Source organism: Rhinolophus sinicus, chromosome 5 (assembly GCF_057876585.1).
Source record: "Rhinolophus sinicus isolate RSI-liver-muscle chromosome 5, RSI-T2T, whole genome shotgun sequence".
NCBI classification, from domain to species: Eukaryota; Metazoa; Chordata; class Mammalia; order Chiroptera; family Rhinolophidae; genus Rhinolophus; species Rhinolophus sinicus.
In genome coordinates this window covers 35,172,282-35,191,193 of record NC_142505.1, presented here as the reverse complement: position 1 = coordinate 35,191,193, position 18,912 = coordinate 35,172,282, and the positions used below count along the sequence as shown (strand labels likewise).

Sequence of the window (18,912 nt, the reverse complement as noted above, 5' to 3'; positions counted from 1 at the left end):
GGACAAACAATATGTTGTACACATGAAACTAAAATGTCAATTATATCTTAATAAAAAAATAAGAAAGAACAGTGTAATGGTCAAAAGCCACCAAAGCAGATGCTAAACTGACGAGTGCAGATGACCACATTTAACCAGTATCTCCTAACCACTGTTCACATCGCATCACTCAAATTCTTCTTTTTAAATGGGAAAAACATTTGAATGATTAGTTTATTAATTTTCACAATGTAGCTATTGATACACAGACTATAACTGCGTTCAATGATAGGAATTGATTCTAAGATCAGTTTATAAGCTAATTCTAAAATTCCACATGGAAAAGAAAATGTGCAAGAAGAATGAAGACAACTTTAGGGTGAGGAGAAGGGGCAAAGACAAAGTAATAGCATTATGTTCCCCTTAAACTGAGCAATGGGGAACAAACGTTCATTGTACTGCTATGTATTACACCTTACATATGTTTTACAAATATTGCACTGTAGCCATTTAATATTTAAAAAACAAAAAAGCAAAGAAAGAAGACCTTGCCAAGAATCACAATATATTATAAAGCTATAAGTAAGTGTATTAATGGCACTGAAACAAAGTCCAATGGAACTACAGTCCTAAAACCAACCTATGCATGTGCGAATTTATTAGCTGACAATTTGACCTGCCAATTATAAAAATTATTATTCCAAATGGATAGCTAACTGAATAAAATTCCTCCCTTACAATACTCACAAAAGTAAATTCCAGATGGAATTTAGGTCTGTAGACCTAAATTTTGTGTAAAAATATAAGAGAATGTAAGATTCTATGTTTATACCGTGTTTCCCCAAAAATAAGACCTAGCTGGACAATCAGCTCTAATGAGTTTTTTGGAGCAAAAATTAATATAAGACCCGGTCTTATTTTACTATAATATAATATAATATAATATAATATAATATAATACAATACAATATCAGGTCTTATATTAATTTTTGCTCCAAAAGAGCTGATTGTCTGGCTGGGTCTTATTTTTGGGGAAACATGGTATCTTCAGGGCAGGAAAGACATCCATTTAAAAGTTAGTTTAAAAAAAAAATGTCAGTAAAATCAAAAGCAATAAGGACAAATATAGGTAAATTTGACATCAAAATTAAAAACTATTACAAACAAAGGGGACTCCAACAGATGGAAGGAAAATATGCCACTTTTATAATAATGATTATCTAGACCACAAAGAACTCCTATAAATAAATGAGACAAGTATTTTTATGCTATATATGATAGAAAAAATGAAAACAAACGTTAAATTTCTCTCTTATGCAAAAGAAGCGGAGGGCTGGTACAGGGCTCCACAGAATGCACAGAGACCCGGGCTGTCTGGCTCACTGCACCACCGGTGGGCCTCATGGTCTAGGATGGCTCAGTGGGGGTGGGGGTGGGGTGGGAGGAGGAACAGCCTGAGTCCTGAGAGCTCTGGGAAGCAGAGTTTGAAAGGGAAGGGAGGTAGAGAGGGCTGGGAAGCGAACTTTAGCAAAGACCTGAGGCAGGTGAGGGAGGTAGCTTTGTAGATATTACCAGAAAGCCAATGTCCTGAGGCAGGAACATAACTGGTTTGTTGGATGAAGAATAAAGTACCATTTGTGACTGGGACCAAGTAAGCACAGGAGAGAGTAGGAGGAGATGAGGTCAGAGAGGTGAAAGGGGGGTTTAGATTATGGAGCACCTTGTAAGTAAATACAAAGCCTCTGAGCTGAGAATTTAATTTTAACAGGGTCCATCTAGCCGCTGTGTTGGTAACAGGATCTAGGAGAGCAAGAGCAAGAGCAGGGAGAGGCTATGCAATAATCCAAATGAGATATAAGGGTGGTTTGTACACCATTTATAAAGTTTGTACCTTTTGACCATCTTTACCCATTTTGCACACCTCCCACCTCCCGCCTCTAGCAACCACCATCTGTTCTCTGTGTCTATGAGTTCTTTTTTTTAGATTCCACACATAAGTGAGTAGAAATAGTAGGATGTGACCAATTCTAGATACTACATCTGAAGGTAGAGCCAGCAGGGTTTGCTCACTGACTGAATGTGGGATGAAAGAGAAAGAAGAGAGTCAAGAATAACTCCAAGGTTTTTGGCCTGGACTAGTGGAAGAATGGAGCTGCTATTCACTGAGATGAAACAGGCTGCAAGGAGAGTGGGTTTTGGAGGGGAAAATCAGGAGTTCAGTTTTGAGAGGTCTGTTAGATATCCAAGGGAGCTGTCAAGTAGGCACTTTGATATCAGAGTATGAGCTCCAGAGGAGAGGTTTTAACTTGAAGAAAAAAATTGGTAATTATTGGTATGTAGGGGTTACTGTCTAGATGGCATTTAAAGTCACGAGACTGGGTGAAATCGGGAGGAAATAGGGTTGATAAGGAAAAACAGAGATCTGAGGATTAAACAGCACCCCAACTGTGGAGGTCAGGAAGATGATGAGGAACTAGCAAAAAGACTAAGAGACAACTTCCAGTAAGGTAGGAGGAAATGCAGAGAATGCAGTGTTCTGGAAGCTAAGTGAGGAAAGCATTTCCAAGAGGAATAATCAACTGTGTAAATGCTGCTGACAGGTCAAGTAAAACAAAGGCTGAGAACGGATTCAATGGCTTTAGCAATGTTGGGGAGTAAAGGCCCGAGGAGTGGACTCAAAAGGGACCGGTGGAAAGCACTGGACTCAAGGAGTTACAGACGATGCAGAGAGGAGCAGATGTAGAGGGGGATGGACGCAGGCTCAAGAGAGAGTTTAGTCTTGTACCACAAGGCACTGTATCTCTAGTATCCAGTCTAGGGCCTGCCACACAGTGGTAACTCAGTAAATATTAGCGGATTGAACTAAGTGAGGTCGCTCGCTAGCCACTGAATCAGGAAACAGTCTTAGTTCTAGAGGCTTAAGAGCTGATACAGTGAAATGGGAGGATTCCTGGTCCAATAAAAAGAACTGCCTTTATTTTCCTACTAGGCCTAAAAACTCCTTAATTTGGAAAACTATGCCTTATATGCCTAGAACAGATATCCCCAAATTTGAGAGGAATAGCAACAGAATTTGACAAACACAGGCTCTACAAGAAAATATACTTTCAATCCTGGATAGGTCCAATCTCTCCCACTACCTCTTGCATCTGGGGCCCTGTGACTTTGTACCCAGGGCTGCAATAGGATGCCAGTCCTCCAGCTACGTCATGCCTCTTCTGAAGCAAAGTAGGAGACTTTGGGTGGTTCCTGAAGGACACTGACTTCCAGAGGCCTTGTACAACTGACAGCTGGCTGTGGCAAACCGGTAATTATCACAAATGTTTGTTCAGTTATTTATATTTTTCAGAGTGATTACACATACACCCTCTCTTTGTAATCTCACAACAACTTTGTGAAACAAGTATTTTTATCACTTTGATTTCACAAAAGAGAAAACTCAGAGTCTGAGACTTGAATAAAAAAACGCATGTCTTTTAACAAATGGTGCTGGGACAACTGGATAGTCACATGCAAAAGAATGGAGTTGGATGCTTACCTCACACACAAAAGTTAAGCCAATATGCATTAAAAACCTAAATGTAAGAACTAACACTGTAAACTCTTAGAAGAAAACAGCAGTAAACTGATTTGACCTTGGATCTGGCAATGGATTCCTAGATGTGACACCAAAAATATAAGAACAACAACAAAAACAAAAACAAAAAAACATAAATTAGACTTTATCAGAATTAACAGCTTTTGTGCAAAGGACACTACCAAGAAAGTGAAAAAGCAACCAACAGTATGGGAGAAAATATTTGCAAATCATGTATCTAACAAGGGTCTAGTATCCAGAATACATAAAGAACTTACATCTACTCAACAAAAAGACAACAGCCCAATTAAAATATGGGTAAAGGACTTGAATAGACATTTCTCCAAAGAAGACATACAAACGGCCAATAAGCACATTAAAAAAAAGATGCTTAACATAATTAGTCATTAGGGAAATGCAAATCAAAATTACAATGAGATATTACTTCACAACCCCAGAAAATAACCAGTGCTGACAAGCCTATGGAGAAACTGGAACTCCTGAATATTGCTAGTAGGCATGTAAAATGGTGTAACTGCTGTGGAAAAGTTCGGTGGTTCCTCAAAAAGCTAAACATGGAATTACCATATGACCCAGCAATTAATTCCATTCCTAGGTATATACACAAAAGAAATGACACAGGTATTCAAGTAAAAAATTGTACACAAATGCTCTGAGAAGGACTATTTACAATTGCCAAAAGATGTAAACAACCCAAATGGCTATCAACTGAGGAGTGAATAAACAAATGCACCTGTTTGCAAAAAGAGTATAGCAATGGGGCTTATGCCTCCATAACATAATAAACACCATCCTTTACTAATAATCCTTGGCATTTTCCAACACCTATGGCTTTTGCTCTTCTGGTAGATCACAACTCTTAGAAACATGAAGTGCAAAACTGACCTTTTAGCCCTCCTGTGCCAAGTTAAGGCTGCCAAGGAGGCAGAGATGGATACCAGACAGACTGGTAGTGACCACTGTATGAAAACCCACTCTAGACAGTCTAATTCAAGGTCTTCAAGGTAAGAGCATTCATACAACCTTTTGCAAACCGAAGTGTGTTGACCACTCTCTCCTTCTCTCTGAGCTCAACAAGGTCCTACTCCAACTTGTGTCCATACCCTTTAATCACTGTCCATGTAAAGGTCATTTCAAAGTATGAGAAATTTTACATGCATGCAACTGGAAAACCAAGCTATAATACCAAGTTATTTGGAAAAATACAGCTGCGAAAACTACTCCTGGAAATCTGACAGCTAGATACATATTCCCTGACATAGCCAAGTATTCCATTTTCAATATGCCAACAATCTGGTCTTTGTTCATCAGTTCAATAGAGGATGAGGTCAGGGTCACTGGAGCCCAAATCACTGCTGGCCTTTAGGAGCTCGATGGCTTCCCAGATAAGAAAGAGAATACGGAGCTAATTTCCAACATCTGAGTCTCAAGGGTCCTGGCAAAAAATCTCCTTAGTTAAAAGCACAAAGTCTCCAAAACAAACACAAGCAAGACCCCGCTGAAATGAGAGAGGGGTAATCAAGCACCAATGAGCTACCTTCCAGAAAAATTAGGAGAAGCGTTTGGGTAACCAACACAGTTTGAACACCTATCATGGAGACATACAACGGTACCTGTCTCACCCTCACCACTCCGCTTTTCGGGTAAACTTCTCAAAAGATTTTTCCAACATTCAGCATTTCCTTACTTTTTACCCATCTCAATCTGGTTTCTGCCTCTTCCAGTCTCAAACGGTTCTCGATGAGGTCAAAGACTTCATCTGGCTCAATTCAACAGATCATTTTCTGTCTACATCTTTACTTGATGATGCCTCTTTTTCAAATACCCTTTTCTTGCCTTTTATGACACATCTTAAACTGGAATTAGATTTTAAAGTAAGACAAAAATCAAGTATAGTTGACATTACTCTTAAAAATCCTTGAAATGGCTCATTAAGTAAAGCATACCTATTTTTGTGTACATAGCGCTACGCAGTCATTAACAGCATAAATGTACACATGCAAAACAATGAGTTTAGATGCAAAATAAAGCTTCGCTCTCTCATCTAATTAAAAACCCCTTCAAGTGTATTGGGTTAAGTCTGCACTTTAACTGCAAGTAAGATGCCATTCCACTGTACCTCTCTGGCCACTTCTCTTCCCTTTCCTTGGGGCTTCCCTCCTGTACCCAGCGTTGATTGGGCCTGAGCCTTCTTCCCTTCTGAATCTCTATCGATGGTTCTCAACCTTCCACTGCTCAGTGGAATCACCTGAGGAGCTCTAAAAAAAAATCCCAGGTTACAATTCAGACCAAGTAAACAGACACAGAATTTCTGGGATGGGCCTCGGCATCAGTATTTTTTAATCATTCTATGTTTCCAATGTGCAGCCAAGATGAGAGTCAGTGTTCTATACTCTCCTCCTGGAGCAGGGATCACACACTCAACGCCAAAAGGGTCAGAGAAGTAAATGAGCAAAGTAGGCCAAGCAACAATTTTAGGGAATGGTGGGTTCTTTGGTGAACTAGAAAGCAGCTGGGATCAGTTGTGACTTAGCTCCAATCAATTGTTGCCACACTGGAAAGCCAGCTCAGTAGCGCTACATCTTCAATTTTTTTTAAGAAAAACCCCAAATCTGGATTTTCATGGGAAATCTTCACATTTTAAATTACTGGCAATTAACTCAAAATTAAATAACAAAAACCACTGTATTGGAAACACAAAACATATCTGTAAGGCAGGTTCAGCTGTGGACTGCTGGTTTGCAACCTCTGTCCTAGGTAATTCCATCCACACCTAAAAACTTGTGTCCCCAGTTCAGCCCACTCCTCTGGCCTATGGACTTGAATTATCAGATGCTTATATGACATCTCCACTTACAGGTCTCACCAGTCTCAAAGTGAAATGTGATTTAAACCCACCTCAAAACCATTTATCCTTCCAGTGTTCTCTATCTTAGGTAACAACTCCACCATTCACCAGGATGGGCAAGCCAGAACCCTGGGAGTCACCCTACACACTTATTTCTCCCTCTCACCGCTTGTGCCGTATCAATCACCAAATCCTATCGATTACGCCTCCTCAATATATCTCCTGTATCCATCTACTTCTCTCCACTTCCTGCTACCTCCTTCCTCAGTCCCAGCTACCATCTTTTCCCTCCTACCTTTCCACAGTGTATTCGTTGGCTCAGGCCACCATAAAATACTACAGACTGGCTGGCTTAAAAAAACAGAAATTTATAGAATTTCCAGAAATTTACATAAGTCCCAGATCAAGGTCCAGCAGGGCCGGTTTCTGGTAAGAATTTTGTTCTTGGCTCACAGATAGCCACCTTCTCACTATGTGTTCACATGGTCTTCCCTACTCTTCCTACAACGTCACCAATTTTATCAGATTAGGGTCCCACGCCTATATCCTCTTTTAACCTTAATTACCTCCTAAAGACTCTATCTCCAAATATAATCATTTTGGGGGACAAGGCTTCAAAATATCAATGGGGGGAACACAATTCATTCTACAGAACACAGTAAACTTAATTAGGGCCAGCTGCCTCCCACATTCACTTGTTTCATTCCAAACAATTTTCTCCAATATAACCAGAGTGATCTTTTACAAACACAAATCTTTACAAATATGTGTGTACATATTTGACCCAACAATTCCACTTCTAGGAATCTATCTTGCAAATATATTCACACACATGAACTGGCATTAGTACTGTCAGTTATAGTAAATTATTGGAAACAATTTAAATGTCCACTAATAGGGTGGTTAAATAGTCTGTGGTATAGCTATACAATGGAATACTATACAGTAATTCAAAATAGTAAGGCAGCTATACATGGAAATGGAAAGATTTCCAAGACATTATTCTGAGAAAAGAACAAAACAAGGAACACAACAGTGTGTACAATGCTACCATTTCTGTAAACGACAGATGGAAAGAAGAATATGCATTTGCTTGAATGTCCAGAGAAAATGTCTAGATGTATGCCTCCTAATATATCTCCTGTATCCATCTACTTCTCTCCATCTCCTCCGCTACCTCCTTGGTCCACGCTGTTTGTTATAGTAAATTATTGGAAACTAGTAACAGTGGTTATCCCATTGGAAGTTGTGGGGAAAATAGCAGTTGGGGAGGGAGCAGGACCACTGCAGACATTCCTATTTAACGAGCTTAGAGGATGGCCCTGCACTAGTTTTAAGTTCCTCTTGTGATTTTGATGAGCAGTCTGGACTGAGAACTGCTGCTAGAGATAGCCTTCACTTACTTTCCCAGATTCATTTTATATCTTCTTGCCCCTATCATTCTCCATGTTCCGGTCATTCTCGTGTCTGAGTTCCCAGAAAAAGTCCTGTTCCTTCTGCCAGAAAATTGTCCCCATAAGCTTCACCTTGTAACTGCTATTTATCCTTCAGAGTCCACCTCACCTTCAAGCCCATTTCCAAGGAAACTTTCCTAGTTTCCAAACTAGGTCAGGACCCGTTTTACGTACTCAGAGGATCCGGTACTTCTAGAGTTTATCACAGTTGTATGAGGTAATTCTATCATTGTACATGTATGCATCTGTTACTCTTTATAAAGTCTAGGAGTGCAGAAACCACATCAATTGCTTTTACCACTGGATTCCCAGACCTAAATGGTGTCTAGCTGGCAAAGTCGGCCCTCCCTCAGATATTTGTCAAATAAATGAATGACTGCTCCTGCTCTCAAGCTTAGCTTAGTAGATAAAATCAACACATAAGTAAATGAGGACAACGCAGTGTCACTGGTGTGAAGGCAGCAATCTGTTTAGAACAGTGGTTCTCAGGTAGGGGTGATCTGGGCCCTCCCAGGGGACTCCTGGCAATGTCTGGAGGTATTTCTGATTGTCACAACTGTGTGGGTTGTGTGAATGTTTGTCACAACTGGGAATGGGAGTAATACTAGCATCTATTAAGTAGAGGCCAGGAATGCTGCTAAACATCCTCTAATGCACAGGACAGCCCCCTACAGTGAAGAATTATCTGGTCCGAATGTCAAGAGCTCCAGGGACAAAATCCCCTAATTTAGAGGATGGTAATGCCCATAAGGGTGATCAATTCTACTCCAGGTGGTGGGGTTTCTTATTCTGGGATGTCAAGAAAAGTTTCAGAGAGGAAGTATATATAGTTTTCGCTGCACGAAGAAGGGTGGCAGGGGCCAGGTCCATGGAAACTGTTTGCCAGAAGTAATGGGAAGCCTCCGAAGAGTTTAAAAGCAGAGTTATGGTTTAAACAGTACCTCATACTCCAAAATTACTCATCTCCTATTCCCTTCTTACTGAAACAAAACTTTCATTCTCTTAGGGCAGCTGGTTTCAGCGAAACATTAAGGCCAAATTAATTCAGACTAGGATAAAGTCAGCCCCTTCACACTCCAGAATGTTAAGCTGCATTTTAAAATATGCAAATACTAATGAATACAAATAAATCTTTAACTGCTTAATGTTCAGGTTGTTAGTGGATAAAGCTTTTTTTTTTTTTTTTAACTCAACAGCCAGGCTGGTCCTGGTCAAGACTTCTCCAAATGTTTCTGTTTTAAAAAAACTTAACTTTATTTCCCCTTGTCCCCAATTTCTGAGCTCCCAGATTTATAAAAGATATAAGTTTTCCCCACAAGTATCTCATAAGTTAGTTCTTCTGCCAGAGAGGATAGGAGAACCATTTGGATGCAATAAATATGAATAAATTGTATGCATAAATTAGGAGTGGTCTATCGGTTTTTTAAAAGGCTTTCACTAAGTCATGGATACTACTGAAAGGAATGAAATTGAGATAATTTTAATGGCATCACCAAGAAAGAAAACCGTGTTTTACTTCACGTCTGCTGCTTGCTGAGCTGGATGCACAGGCTCTGACCTAGTATGGCAATTCTTAGGGTCTCAGCACTGGGTGCTCTGTTTACAAGAAACTGAGGCCTGAGACTAATAAAGAACAAAGAAAAACGCCTGGCACCAAAGGTTTGGGGGATGTTTTGTACATGAATGATTTTGAGGAGGAACACTTCCTTAGATTTTGGACGGCACTACAAATCACGTTTCTGCTTACGTGTTAAGAATTTTTATTTCGTGCTTTCAGATCATTTCCTAATAAGAAAATACCTTGTAATTTACAAATAGCAATGTATCCTCCCTTACATTTGCTGACCACTAAAACTGGATAAAATTTCCTTAAGCTTTACCAGAATCGAAGGATTGGGAATAATGTGAGCACAACAGAGTTCAGATGCAACATCAACTCCAAGCCCAGCCAGCTGGTTTCCATCGAGAGATCCCCCAGGAGAAAGCCCCTCCGAGGCGGCGGCCGGGGGCGGCGCGGGAGCGAGACCCACCCGGTCGGCCCGGAGACGGTCGCAGGGCAGGACTGGGGTCTGCCCGGCCTCCGTTTACCTTTGTTTCAGGTACTCCCCCTCCCAGCCGGGCCGGGGATCCCGCCCAAGGCCCCAAACTGGTGACACATCCTTCTTTGGCCAAGTCGGGCTGAGGTTGGGCAGGGGGCGGGGAAGGAAAATAAAGCCTCAGCGCCTAACGACGTGACTCTCAGTTCTTCCAAAACGTTGGCATTTGTTTCTCTGCCAAGCTTTCCGGTTAACAAGTTCCCGAGGGCTGCGCGGGCGAACTGGCCTAGGAGCCCCGAAAGTGGGAGGGAGCAGGCCGTCCCCCGCCTTCCCTCCTCTGTGAGCGCCCCCGGGGCAGGCGGTTTCCACACCCCCCGGGCTGCCACGGCCCGGGCCCGAGCTGGGAGTGCAGAGGCGCCCGCACCGCCTGGAACCCCGACTTCCACGGCTCCGCCAGCTCCACCAGCGCAGCGCGACCGCGCCGACCCCTCCGGCCAGGCCGGTCCCCGCCCCCAGGCTCCGGCCCCGCCCGCCCGGGCCTCCGCGTACCGCCCCCAGGCTCGCACAACACTCGGGCCGGGCCCAGGGCGCTGGGGCTTCAGGCCGCGCGGCGGGCGTCCCCGCGCCTACCTGAGCGCCTGCGGCTCCTCCTGCGGCTGCTGCCTCCGCTCACGGACTGCGCTCGCCGCCACGGTTCACGGCGCCGCGGGATACTGGGCTGCGAGCGCGGCGCGTGAGGAGCTGAACCCCGAGCGCGCCCCGCCCAGCCGCCTGCCCGTCCCCTCCTCCCCCTCGTCCCCACCCTCGGCCGCCGGCTCGGCGCCCCGCCCCGCCCGCCAGGCCCCGCCCCTCCCCGCGGGCCCCCACCCGCACAGGTCCGCCCACCCCACCGCCCCTCGCTAAAAAGGGGGCCGCCAGGGACGCCGCGAGAGCCGCAGGGGCCGCAGTCCCAGGTATGGCGGCTCGTAGGAGACGCGATTTGTAGTACTTACTACTATTTGGCGGATGCGAGTCTCTCAGATTTGTTATTACTGTGATTGTTATTATCATTGTTGTTGTTGTTATTGAAGCGCCATTGATCGTTTTGCCCTCCTTCAGCCAACGCGCAGCCCTCGCCTGGACAGCCCGGGTCACTCCAACCCTCCTAGTGGCCTGCACCTGCGCCAATTTTCTTCATGAATTAGTGAACAAATGGAAAGAGATATTTATGTTTAACTGTTATGTTGTTAAATATAAGACAAATACAGAACGCCACATAAAAACAATGCAGAACTTAAAAATTATTCCGAGACATGCACCCTTATAACAACCCCCAATTTAATGCCGTGTAAAACAAAACCTCATCAATAGCTGGGAGGACACAGCCTGGAAAGGGCTCCTAAAATTGCCCTTCTCCTAACTGCCACAAGAACTCAAAGGCCACTTGTCCATAATCATGCACTCTCCAAGAACATGTTTGTTACACATTTGTAAGATGGAATTAGGAACCTCCAGTTTAGTGTATCTGTAAAATTCTTAATTAAAAAGATAAATAATATATATGCATATAAATAATTTAGTAAGTTAATCAATCGTGAGATTGAACGGCATGAGTAAGGAGAACCTGAGGGTGGGGGATGGGAGGTATATAAAGATTTAAAAATAGCCAAGAATTAGGTGGTTTGTGAGGATTGGTTCTGGGTACCTGGGCTGTCTGTCCTCATTCTATGTCACTAGCACCTAGCAGACCACCAGGCATATAATAGGTACCATGTGTGTATTTATAGTGCAAGGAAAGAAAAAAAAATATTGGGGTGAATATTTATATTTATATTATATTTGTATTTATATTTTTATATTCACCTAAAACAGGTGTTGCCTGAATAATTTCATCCCAGGTCAATTTTTCTAATAGCTAAAATGATGAGTTCTGTGAGATGTGTTGATGCTTTGGAAAGAAGTCATTATACTTTAAACTTTATACTGCTTTTCCATTTTTAAAAAAGCCCTTTCACATACATTATGGTATCTTGAGACTGTCAACAAAATTCGCTGCTACCAATCTAATGCAAACAGGAGTCCCCAATCTTGGGTGTGATAAAAGGGGAAGCTTTATTCTGGTAAACAGCTTGCAAACCCAGGAAAGCAGCCTCTGATGGAAACACCAAGAGACAAAGGGGAGGCCTCCTTTTATAGACAAAGCACCAGTCTTGATCCCTGATTGGTCCATTTTTATAGGAACAAAGAATCCAAATTTGCACAGTTTGATTAATCCAAATAGCACTATCCTGATTCGTGGAATCACACATCCTGATTTGTCATTATGGAGCTGCTCTGATTGGTCAGTAAAGATGCAAATGAGGATATAGTTGTGCAGGTTGGATTGGACAGGGCAGGTCTCAGCTCCATCTCAGGTGGAGAGATGATTCCAGCAACTCCTTTATAAGGGTCTGATCAGCCAGCGGGAATGAGGTTTGGCAGCTCAGTCTGTGGCTTTTCCGTGATATGTAGTATATGTGAAAGGCCTCTGATGGCAATGGCTGCTAGACTGTGGTTGTGATTTTGGGCCCAATTAACCATGAGGTGTCCTCTTTGGCAGATATATTCCCTCTGGGGGTTCACAAGACTTAGAGCCATCCCACGAAAAAGGCAGGGCAGGACAGAAGGACTTTGCAAAGGTCCTAGTGTAATGCATAACTGAGAAGTACACAATGAACCATAAAACAGTTTCAGTACTGCTGACCCTTCCAATCCCTGCTGGATACCTGGTTTGTCTTGAGAGTTTTATTGCCTGAGTTCCTTTGGATTCCTTTGGCTCCTTTGGCATACATTTATATAAAGTATACAACACCTAACTGGAAATTTAATTCAATATGATGGCGTCAGCTTCTTTATCATGAACAATTTGGTGAATGGGGGCTAAAAAGCTGCCAAACTGCTACAATTTATTGAGCACCCTGGCTTTGTGGTTGGTGGTAGAGGTACAAAGAACATAAAATGAATTAGACACAATCTTTGCTGTCAAGGTTTAGGGCTGAATTAGGGAGAAAGATTTGGCAATAAATGACTTTTTAATTTATTTAAATGGTAGGGGAACAGTCCTGAGCACAATTAATTATATTAGGTGTCGGGAGAGAGTAAGGCAAGTCTCAGAACATCTGATTTTTTTTAATTATAGAAAAATATAAAATATTCCAAAAGTAGAGAGAATAATATAATGAACTACTATGTACTCATTACTCAGTTTCAACAATTATCATCTCATGGCCAATTTGTTCCATCTGTCCCTCACCTCTTTCCCTCCTTGGATTATTTTGAAGAAAATCACAAGCAGCATATTATTTCACCCATAAATATTTTGCTAGGTATCTCTAAAATATATATATGGTTTACTTTTTAAAACAACCACAAAATCATTGAAATAACTTTGAAAATTAACAATTATTGAACATCTAGTAAGTATTCAGATTTTCCCAATTTTCTCATAAGTGTTTTATTATAGTTTATTTCTAATACATAGTTTATTTCTTCAAGTCAGGACCCAAGCAAGGTGCTCACACTGCATTTGGTTAAAATCTCTTAAATCTTTTCTTTTCTTGCACTTTATATGTTGAAGAAATTAATTGCTTGTCCAGTGAAGTTTCCCACATTCTGCATTTTGCTAATTGCATTCCTGTGGTGTTAAAATGTTGTTCAACTTTTGTATTCCTTATAAAGTGATAATATAACTAGAGATCTGATCAGATTTAGGAAAGTGCAATCCATACTAAAGAAAAAAGTAAATCAATGAAAAACAGAATTGACACACATTAGAATTATCAGACAAAGACAAAACAGTTACTGTAACTGTATTCCAAATGTTCAAAAAGTTAACCCGAGACCTGGGCTATGTAAAAAACAAACAAAATTGTACTTCTAGAGATGAAGATTACAATGTTTGAATAAAATACATTCATAGGATCAATGGCAAGTTAGACATTGTCAAAGAAAAGATTAGTGAACTTAAACTCATACTAATAGACAGTGTCCAAGTAAAACATACATAAGAGAAAAAGATTTTAAAAATAAAAACAGCATGGGTGACCTGTGGGACAACTTGAAGTGGACAAATATATGTGTAAATGGACTCTCCAAAGGAAAGAGATGGGAACAAAAAACTATTTGGATAATAATGACCAAAATTTTCCAAAGTTGACAGACTCACAGACCTAAGAAGTCCAATATACCCTAAACACAATAAACATAAAGAAAACCACATGAAAGCCATCATAATTAAATTGTTCAAAATCAGTAATAAAGAAAAATCTTAAAAGTAGACAGAAAAAAAGACATACATATATATAGAGAGAGGAACAAAAAAAGGATGATAGCAGGTCTCTTGTTAGAAAAAATGCAAGCAGGAGGATAGTGGAGTAACATCTTTAAAGTACTGAAAAAAAGTTGTCAATCTAGAATTCTATTCTCATCTAAAGCATCTCTCAAAAATGAAGGTGACACAAAGACTGTTTCAGACATACAAAGCTAAAAGGGTTCATCATAACAGGACTGTACTAACAATAAATGCTAAAGGAAGTCCTCCTTGCATAAGGAAAATGACTCCAGTTGGGATTATGGATCTATAGAAAGGAAGAAAGTGCACAAAAATAGTAACTGCATGTATAAATATGTAAAATATTAAAAATGCTATTAAAATCTCTTTTAAAGATAATTGACTATTTAAACAAAATTAATAACAATGTATTATGAGTATGATTGCCAGATATTAATAATATACAAGATGCCCAGTTTAATATGAATTTCAGATAAATAATTGTTACTTTATTAGTATAAGTATTTCTAAATATTGTTTGGAACATACTTATTTTATTAAGTTATTCATTATTCACCTGAAATTTAGATTTAACTGGGTGTCCTATATTTTTATGTGTTAGATCTAGCAACACTAATTTTGAGGTTTATAACATAAATAAGTAAAATGCATAAGAAAAGCAGCAAAAAGGCAAGGAGGGGAAATAAAAATATGCAGCTGTAAGTTTCTTATACTCGTACATAAAATGGTATAATTTCACTTGAATGTAGCTTTTGATAAGTTAAAGATTTATACTATAAATCCTAAAGCAACTACTAAAATAACAACATAACTGAGGCCAAGCTCTTACCTTTCTTTGACTAAAACCTTATTCTAGTTTGAAGTTTATTGTATTTTGGTCTTGGTTGATAGACCTGATGCTTTATTCTTAAGTGAGTTTGATGCTGACCAGAACCTAATGTGCTAAGGGTTTAATGATTAAAAGCAGTGGACATATAGTATATGTACAGGTAGGAGTGTCTGATGGCAAGAATGCAGGTGAGTCATAGTTCTATCAGACTAAACAAAGCTAGCTTGGATTAAAGCAAAATGTACGCTAAAGAAATGAAGTTCATGTGCAGTTACAATAATAGAGTTTCAAAATACTGTACATGAAGCAAAAATAGATGGGAGCAAAGAGAAATACACAAAGCCACAGTCATTATTGTAGATTGCTGTACCATCCTCCCAGTAATTGATAGAACAAATTGACAGAAAATCAGCAAAGACATAGAAGACTTGAATAACACTATCAAGCAATTTCACTTAATTGACAATTGTAGGACATTCCATCCAATAACAGAATTCTTTCCAGGTGCACATGGAATATTTACCAAAATAGACCAGCTTTTGTTTCATAAAACAAATCTCAATAAATTTGAAAGAATTCAACTCGTACAAAGTGTACTCTTTAACTGCATGGAGTTATATTAGAAACCAATAACATGTCTAGAATTCAGTACATTCCCCCCTCCTTCTTTTAACTTCCAAACTTGTTCCTCCTCCCATGTTCCTTTCTCATCTTAGGTCAAGACTCCATTATCCACTCAGTCACTTAAGCCAGAAATTCTTAATTCCCTCAGCTCCCTCACCTCTCTCATGGAACAAATCTTCAGGTTCTGCTGATTTTCTTTCTCAAATCTGTTTGCTCCTCTCTGCCTCTAGTACTATTCAGTCATCAGATGACCTCAGTTCAGGTCCTCACCATCTCTCTTTGTGGGCCTGCACCAGCCACCTCATTGGTCCCTCTGCCTCCTATCTGGCCCCCCTTGAACTCATTTTCCACATGTGGCTGAGCATGGTGAACAGTTTGTCACATTATTATAGTTTCTCAGCATCTGTTGAAAAGCTTTCTTTAGGGAAAAGCTTTTCTTTAGAGAATCCACTCTTAGAAGTCCTGACTCCCGAGGTGGAAACCAGAACTCACTTTCCCCACCTCCTTTGCAGCTAGGGGAGGGTATATGACCTAGCCTCAGTCAGATGCATCTCACACAAGAGTTAAATTAATAAGAACACAATGTGAAGAAGCAGGATATCCAAAACAAAATTAATTTGTTAAATATATATGTAAGAGATTCCAGAAATATTGTTTCCTTGTAGGGGGAATGTGATTATTTTGGGAAAGCTGAAAATTTTGAAGTTTGTCTTTGATTTTCTTTGTTTTTCTTTTTGTTTTCTCCTTTCCTTTCTCCCTGTCTCCTTTCCTCCCTCTCTTTCTCTCTTCCCTCCCTCTCTTCCTTTTTGCCTGCCTGCCTGCCTTCCTTCTTTCCTTCCTTCCTTCCTTCCTTCCTTCCTTCCTTCCTTCCTTCCTTCCTTCCTTCCTTTCTATTTCAGCTTTATTGAGACATAATTCACATACCATATAGTTCACCTATTTAAAATGTAAAATTCCATGACTTTTGGTATATTCACACAGTTGTGAAATCATAATCAAAATCAATTTCAAAACATTTTCTTCAACCTAAAAAGAAACTCCATATTTGTTAAGCCACTCTCCTTTCCACCCATCCTCCCTTCCAGCCATAGGCAACCACTGCTCTACTTCTGCAGTGATAAATATTATGAACATTTCATATAAATGGAATCATATAACATGTGGGCTTTTGCGTCTGGCTTCTTTCACATATGTACATTAATGTTTTCAAGCTTTATCTAAGTTGTACTGATCCATGTATCAGTACTTTATTCCTTTTTGTTGCAGGATAATATTCTATTGTAGGGCTATACTATGGTACATTTATTTATTCCCCTGCTAATATTCCCCTGCTAATGGCCATTTGGGTTACTTCCAATTTGTGGCTATTACAAATAAGGTTACAATGAACATTCGTGTGTTAGTCTTTGTACGGACATATGCCTTCGTTTCTCTTGGTTATATATCTAGCAGTGGAATCACTGGGTCATATGATAACTCTAAATTTAAAGTTATTGATTTTCTTTGCTTGAAGTTTAAGGAGATGGTTTTTGTGAGAACCAAGGTGTGAGACAAGTTGATTCTTTCATTATTTTATCATTTGAATTTAAAAAAAAATTTTTTATTGGGGAATATTGGGGAACAGTGTGTTTTTCCAGGACCCATCAGCTCCAAGTCAAGTCATTGTCCTTCAATCTTGTTGTGGAGGGTGCAGCTCAGCTCCAAGTCCAGTCGCCGTTTTCAATCTACTGGAGGGCGCAGCCCACCATCCCACCATGCCATGCAGGAATCGAACCGGCAACCTTGTTAAGAGCTTGCGCTCTAACCAATTGAGCCATCCGGCCACCCTATCATTTGAATTTTTAATGAGGCAAGCTTTTGTATACAGAAAGAAAAAAACCTAAAAACACTTACAGCTACTATTGTTTAATTAATGTCAAATTTATTAAAGGTATCCAGTTTTAAAATCTAGTTTTTCTTAGGCTTTTAAGGTTAACTTAAAATTTTATGATTTTATTTATAAATGTATTTTGGTATAATTTATAAATATGATAAAGTTCCCTAAGCACTTATTATTAACACGATTCAATTCTTAGGTATTTCAAACTACAAACTACAACTACAAATGTAATATATTTGATTCACTAAAGTACTTCAAATATTCAACAAGCAAGCTTACAAATCTAATAAACCAATATTGCTAGCACTTAAACTCTGTTTACAAACATAATAACTCAAAAGTTATAGAATTAGGACCTTAGATTCTCTGAAAAATTCAAACATAGTTTATAAACATAATCAATTCAACTTTTACACATTTCAAATTTAAATCCCCAATCTACTACCAATTAAATAACTTTAAATATTTCAAATTAAAATCAAAAGTCTAAATTCAATATTTCAAATACTGTCAAACAAAATATACCCAAATTGCCAAGATGATTAAAAAAATAACTTATTCTTGAAACTCAACACAAAAAAGTGTTAAGTCTTAGGTCTGAGTCACTGTCTTCACTCTTATTTGGAGACTGTGTAAGTTTGGCAAGTAGAAAAATTTAGTTAAAGTGAGGAATCATAAATAATAGTTCACGCATAGTTTAACATTTCAAATTAAACGTTTGAAACACATAAATATTTAGTTTAGAACATACAAATATACATTCATTTGACATATGTGTCTTTGTGTATGAGTCTGTTAATTGAAGTTCCAAGACATCTTTGTTGTATAAATCACTCTCATGTTGTATCCCCTATGATCTCTAGTTTGGATTATGTTGAAATGGAACAAAAACTTTAAGCCATGTGCAAAGCAATGTAAATGTGGATTGATTTTGGATTTTTACATTTCCTTGCAATCTTTTGTTAAAGATTGTCTTATCCACTTTTGGTTTATGAAATTTTTTAGTAAGTTGCTATTAGCTAGTTTTTCCAAAGCATTCATCCTAATTTTCATAGAAACAATCTTCTTTTCCACACTCATATTTCATGACTATTAAATATCCTATTTAATTAAATTAGGTAAATACAATAACAAGCACAACTAACATGCGTAGGTTTGGAAACAAACGCAACTGATTCTTGGTATGTGTTGTGCTCAACTGGTGGAAGCAGCAAATACCAGTACTTATAATAGAGAGATACTAGCTGTAGGTACTCAGCTGTAAGTATCCTGGGTACCAATTGGAGGAGGAATGGAGAATGTTGGTTAATTTAGTAATTGAGCTAAGTGGAAGATGAAATAAAAGGCTTCTATCAT

The 18,912-nt window shown here is 39.5% G+C and overlaps 1 long non-coding RNA gene across 9 annotated transcripts in view; it reads left to right on the top strand.

Moving 5' to 3' along the window:
- Window positions 1-18,912, top strand: part of LOC109456036 (uncharacterized) — a 132,632-nt gene that overhangs the window by 9,504 nt on the left and 104,216 nt on the right. For 6 of the 9 annotated variants that reach the window (XR_012489675.2, XR_016021291.1, XR_012489677.2 and 3 more), the window contains exon 1: window positions 10,732-10,868. This is a non-coding gene — a long non-coding RNA (uncharacterized LOC109456036). Of the gene's footprint in view, window positions 1-9,146; window positions 9,979-10,731; window positions 10,869-18,912 lie in introns of those variants that run through there. The other 3 variants (XR_016021288.1, XR_016021287.1, XR_012489674.2) reach the window with 2 other exon arrangements.